The sequence below is a fragment of the Coptis chinensis genome, chromosome 7 (genome assembly GCF_015680905.1).
Source record: "Coptis chinensis isolate HL-2020 chromosome 7, ASM1568090v1, whole genome shotgun sequence".
NCBI lineage: Eukaryota > Viridiplantae > Streptophyta > Magnoliopsida > Ranunculales > Ranunculaceae > Coptis > Coptis chinensis.
In genome coordinates, this window is record NC_141462.1 from 4,614,193 (window position 1) to 4,620,714 (window position 6,522).

General features: G+C 37.6%; 2 pseudogenes across 2 annotated transcripts; one reads left to right on the forward strand and one right to left on the reverse strand.

Moving 5' to 3' along the window:
* Positions 1-2,121: 2,121 nt before the first annotated feature.
* LOC147485416 (uncharacterized) lies at positions 2,122-3,908 on the forward strand (annotated as a pseudogene). The gene has a single exon (XR_015202338.1). The product of XR_015202338.1 is annotated as an uncharacterized LOC147485416 (transcript).
* A 994-nt stretch (positions 3,909-4,902) lies between these two features.
* LOC147485417 (xylan glycosyltransferase MUCI21 pseudogene) lies at positions 4,903-6,231 on the reverse strand (annotated as a pseudogene). Its single transcript, XR_015202339.1, has one exon. The product of XR_015202339.1 is annotated as a xylan glycosyltransferase MUCI21 pseudogene (transcript).
* Between the last annotated feature and the right edge of the window lie 291 nt (positions 6,232-6,522).

The window sequence follows — 6,522 nt, forward strand, 5'->3', positions numbered from 1 at the left end:
TAATGACTTGAGATTTGCTACAATATTTTCACGTTTATTCCTATTTTATGAGCAGATCGAGTTAATGGAATACAAAACTTGCAAATATATTCCATGTCGAAGATTGTATAATATTTTGCTTCAGATTTTGTGACAGTGGTGCAACTAGTGGTTATTGGACAGTGCTTTAATTTGAGAATAAAATTATTAGACAATATATGCTTTAATTTGGGAATAAAATTAGTATCTGAAATTAGAATGACAACATAATCGTGTGTAAAATTGAACAGTAATACGGTCTGGAGTCTGGACTGATATTTGTCTCCTATATATTATTTAAAAGTTGTTCTTCTTTCTTGAGAGTAAACTTGCATGCTAAAGTATTTGAATAAAAATGTGCCAGCCACAAAAACTTAGAGTAATATAATTAAAAATTATTCAATTACAAAAGAAACTGCATACTAAAATTGATGTGTCTTACAAATATATATTTTTTCCATAAACACTAAACAAATGATATTGAGTGAATTTACTGAATTATATTAACTTTATTTTTCTGACTATAATGAACATCAAGAAATGTAAAGACAATCGTGCCGAAGGCACGGGTTATACCTAGTGTATATATATAAGCACGAAATGTTGTTGTTGTTTTTTTTTGTTTTTTTTTATACCAAACAATTTTTTTTATATCCATAATCAATTTTTTTTTCTTCGATAATACCATTTCATTTCCATTAAGTTTCAAAATAGAAAAGATTACATCTTAAGAACAATGGTGGAGGCTCGATCTATACCATTAAAAGTAGATGCCCATTTGGCTAATGCATGAACCTCCCCATTACCAGTTCTGTTAATCCAACAATGTTTTACAGAAAAAGGGAAGTTCTTACAAATACTTATAATATTTCCTAAAATAGAATTACTAATCCATTCAGCAGAATTTGAACTGGTCTTCTTCAGAGAGTTGATAACTGACTGGTTGTCTCCCAGTAATATTGTGTGTCATGGAGAGATTTTCTGCATTAGTTTGCAAGCCATTTCTGCTGCAAGGAAAAGCAGGAAATGTTTTAGAAATGTTTATGTTATATTAGGGGTGTCTCTTTTTGCCGAATTTCCGATTTTTCCGAAATCCGGCCCGAAATTGGTCTGGCTCTGGGTGTAGTTTTCATGGGCCGGTTTTCCGATTTTCCGATTTCCGAAAAAAAATTGGATCGGATTTGGATATAATTCTAAAATCCGATCCGATCCGATCCGAAAATTCTGAAATTTCCGATATTATTGCCAATTTATTCCGAAAATATATACTTCTCTCACTATCCACTTGATTAGATCTCGACCGTTCATTCATTTTCTAGTTTTTTACTTCCAAAAACAAAACAAAAACATAACCTATCCGCTACTTCCCCACTTGAATTGGACCACTCTACTGTCATTACACTATCTGCCATAATAACAATGATATGAAAAAACATGTCATTGAGTCATACAATGACTTCCAGACCAATCCAAAAGCCAAATTCCAATAGATAGAATATTATGTAAAGCTACTTAGAGTCCAAGACCATAATCCATTATTTATGCAGACACTTCACGCTTTAATTTCCACACCGAAAAAAAAGATTGAAACATTACAAATACCCGGACCTCAAATGTAATGCAATGCTTGCTATTGGTGGTGCGGGTTCTTTTTCTCATTTTTTCTTGGATCACTTGTTTGAATGAAAATGAGTTTTCCGAGAAACAAACAAGTAAACGTATTGTTGTTGGTGCATTGGTGTTGTGGACATAGTTTTCTCTCCCTACAATGAACATTGGTTTGATATTCCAAAAATAATTGAAAGTAAAGAGATCTTTGAAAATTTACCAAGTATTCCAAAATTTCAGAGTTATTCCGAAATTTCCGAAAGTTCTGAAATTGGAAATATATTTTGAATCCGAAAAAAAATTCGATCGGATTTGGCTAGCATATTAGATTCCGAAAAAAAATTGAAAATATATAACCCCTATGTTATATATTCAGCACTAGTGGGCTTTTATGTTAGGCTGTGAGGCCTAAACTCAAGTGCACCAAGCCCACAGTACAAGAAAGTGGTTTTTTGCAATGTTCGAAAATATTTCGAAAAATGTTCAGAAGCACCCTCGAGACATCATTGGACTAACACAGACCGACTCCGAGTTATATAAATATGCGATGGAGTTGAGCCTTTTCATAATAATTGTGTTTAGAGTTGATTTCGATCTGCAAGAGAAGAAGAAGAAGAAGAAGAAGGGCAATGGTTCATCTCTGGAGACATGTTCCTGCGGCAACAAGGGTGATGGAGTTTCCAGTAGGGCAAGAACATTACGAGCTATACGAAGAAATAGGAAAGGGTGGTGCTGCAACAGTGTACCGTGCGTTGTGCAAACCTTTGAAGGAGACGGTTGCCATAAAGATTCTTGATTTTGATCATGAAGACCCCGACAAGGTTGCAAAAGAAGTTCGCCTTATGAAACTTGTCGACCACGTTAATGTTTTAAAAGCACACTGTGCTTTTGTTATCGGCAATGATTTATGGGTTGTGATGCCGTTTATGGAAGCAGGATCGTTTCAACACATACTTAAGACAGCTTATAAAGACGGGTTGCGAGACGAGGCGGTTATTTGTACTGTTCTATATGAGGCGTTGAAGGGTTTGGAGTATCTTCACGGGCAAGGGTGTATACATCGAGATGTCAAGGCTGGAAACATCTTAGTCGACTCACATGGAGCAATTAAGCTCGGTGATCTTGGTGTGTCTGCTTCTCTTTTTGATTCTGGTGATAGGCGACCCAAAAGAAATACAATAACAGGGACACCTTGCTGGATGGCGCCAGAGATCCTGGATATGGAAGAAGGGCATGGATACGACTTTAAAGCAGATATATGGTCCTTCGGCATCACAGCCATAGAGCTTGCCCACGGTCATGCTCCTTTCTCAGAGTATCCTCCTGTGAAACTGTTTCTTACAATCCTGACAGAAGATCCACCGCGTTTAGATGATATAAAAGACCAGAAGTTCTCAAAGCAATTTAAACAGATGATTGCTAAGTGCTTAGTAAAAGATCCATCAAAAGACCTTCAGCAACAGCGCTTTTGAGGGATCGATTCTTTAAGAATCACAAGTCTAGTTGCGTACGAGCACTTGTGGAGAAGATTCCTTCCATTGTTGGGAAGATCCCAAAAACAGTGAAGGTGAACGTAGAACATATGCAAGCACCTAGTAATATTCAGGATGTGCAAAAGGAGGAGATATCGCATAATCAGTACGAAAGGGGAGTAAGCAATTGGAATTTTGATATAGAAGAACTGAAGGCACAGGCAGCCCTTATTGAGGACGAGGAGGAAAAAAATTCTGCTGAAGCATTTTCAGAAAATGGCGACCAGGGAGACAAAGATATTAATGGCCGAAATCTCCAGCAAAATGGGCGATCGATCAACGTAATATCAAAAAACGCTGACTTAGACAAGCTACTCGGTTTTCATACCTGGTGTAGCAAAGGAGTTGCAGTGATGAGCTGCTAGAGGAAGCGACCACAAATCAGGATTTCAGAGCCTATTCTCTCATACTAGAAGTGAATCCTCTTGCTTGTAATTGAAAAAAGAACTACGTGTTAGCTTGATCCTGTCAGTGGGGTAAGGCTTTATGTCCCCCTCCATGGTACGTAGGCAGCCCAGAAGTAACTTGGGTTCAGCAGCAAATATAAAATAAAAATAAAAAGTTCAATTCTGTGCAAATTTGTGAACATGTATAATTTCAGATCCTTTTTACCCTTCTCTTTTTTACACTAACATATACAAATATTTTTTGTGTGTGGACTGCAAGTGATTCACATGAAGGTGTTCCTTGACAGAAAGGGTTTGTAATGTGAATTAGTATAAATATAAAAAACACTATTGATAATCATAACTGAGAAACTGACGTTGGGACCTTTGGATGAAAATCTTAAGAAACAGTACCTCATTACAACTAAACAAGAACTTTTCAAACTAAGCTGCAAATACTTTTGGCTACATGCCTACATTCTCACAAGTCTGAGGATCTTTAGAACAACACACTGCAACAGGTAACATAAACAAAAACAAAGGCCATCCTCAAGCAGTGCAACCCTATAACAGTTTTGTCCATTTCAGATATTCATCATCCTTCCGTCCATTTTTATGGCATCTGAAGCCAGGATCAAGAAATGTGCATTCTTCCGTGTATGAGTGATGAAGATTACTCTCGTCTCGAACCCATCTTCCTTTGGTATAATCACAAGTCCTTTAAGACGAAGTTGGATTGTTTTGTCGAAAATCTGATAAGATACTAGATGGAATCCTATTACTCAGTAAAAAAATTTTGTGGCAACTACTACCTGTGGTCTGTGGAAACTGCTACACCGCATGTGGGTAGCAACAATGAAATCTCATCTTCAATTCTCTTCTCTTATGTGTTTGAATATCCTTCCAAGTTCAGACTTATAGGTGCACTTCTATTTAGATGTTGGCAGGCTTCAAGACTAGGCCTGCCTTGTTTCTCTGTGTATCAGGTATGGTGAAACGAATTTAAATGGCATCTCAAACGAATAATCAATGCTGTTTTTACATATCTATTAGGAAAGTCCACGCTACAAGCCTTACCAAATGGAATTGGATGTATGACATGATCTACTAGTGGTTTTTAGTGTATACTACGGTTTTTCTGGACTTTTCCTATTACTGGGAGAGCTCAAGTTCTAAAAGAGCTGAGCATGTATCCCTCTAGCCCAAACTGAAGCAGAAAAGTTCTTCAAAGATGATAACATCTGTGACAAATTCAATCGAATACACATATCTTTACCCCAAAAAAAAATCCAATACACGGAAAATGTAATACTGTATAATGGTAAATCCTGATGCATAAATTTATACAGGAGAAGTTATGGCCCTCGCCAAAAATTGGTAATACTGTATAACGTACATATATAGACAGAAAATGTCACAAAGTTAACCTTTACAAGCTAGCTACCTTCTACGTATGTTCACGGATGTAAGAAGACCCATGAGAGTTCAATCACCAATAACGGCAATAAGTATGCTAAGAACGCCCTCTGCTCCTTTCCGAGATGGTGTAGACATAGGCGCGAAACAACTGCTCCCGAAATCGTTCTAAATCCAACTTGACATTCTGCCCATCCAGATAGATTTTCTTGGTAAATTGCCACCCGCTTGCATTTATACTGTCTGGATCATTAAGTATAGGGTCATCACTATTATACTTGTTGTATAAAGAACTCTCCTTCGGAAGGATTTTGTATCCAATGTACTTGAGCCCAAACTTCCTCGAGGGCACACCGTAGTAAGTTTCTGCAGCCCAGTCTGTGCCAAGGGGTATAATTTGGATTAAAACAGAACTGGGTCTCATGAAGAGGAAATGCGTCATGGCTGCACCATGGACTCCAACCATGGCATCAGTAGAATTGAGAACCTGATATATCTTGGCCAGCTCAGTTGTTCTATCTGGCTTCAACACCTTCACTTTGAATCCAATTTTCTCTGCTAAATGCACTAACAAATGTTGATCAATTATTGCTCTTGATCCACCTCGGGATAAGATGACCAGTTTCGGCTTCTTATTCTCTTTGTATTTTGCTAGTTCTGTTTCTTCACCTTCTTCCAGTGCAGATAATGTTGGTGATGAAGACAATAGCGCCTTTTCTTTCTCCTTTGGAATCCATCCTTGTATTCTATGCCAATATGCTTTGTCTAGAACGTTGTGGAAATCACTAATACTCTTGTTTCCTTGCACTAACGAAGAATCAATGGCAAGCTCGTCATGGATTTTGAGACCAACAATTACCTCAGGGAAGCAATGTGTTCTTTTGTCATTACTGAAGTCGATCACATGGTAATTGGATAGGCGGGATAGGACATCACCGTACCTACTCATCCACAATTGATGGTACTTTCGAAAGTACTACAAACACCACATTCTTCTTCATATGTTCGGAAGTGATGTACAGTGGTATAAGCCCATCATTAAAGTCATGGTAAACATTGCCAGTATAGCCTCCGGTTGAAAACACAATAGCTGGAACAGAGTGTTTAACTTCACACAAATGGCAAACCTTAGAACCTTTTTTTTTCACAACAAGGTCTAACTCCATAATGGTATCCATGATGCCAGTCTCCCATTTCCTCGTATAGGGTCTAATCTTTTCATGTGCTAAATCTTCAAGCAATTCCTTCAAGGTGGAACCACTGGAGCCATTTGTTTAAAAACTCAGTGCAAGTTGAATGGAACATGGAGAGAACACAAAATTCTTGCCTTTGGCTTTACCTAGTGCGAGATCTTTAGCCATTTGACGACATGCAAAGGGTATGCTCATCAGGGCATCAGTGGTCCCCCAAAAGCATTCCAAACAGACCATTGGTCTCCCAAAAGAATGGTCTCCCAAAAGCATTATTCGAACCCAAAAACCACAATATGCTCTTTCATACTATTACAAACATGGCAACTATTTGTCTCAATTTAACTAATACCTTTTATTATCATTTGGGTA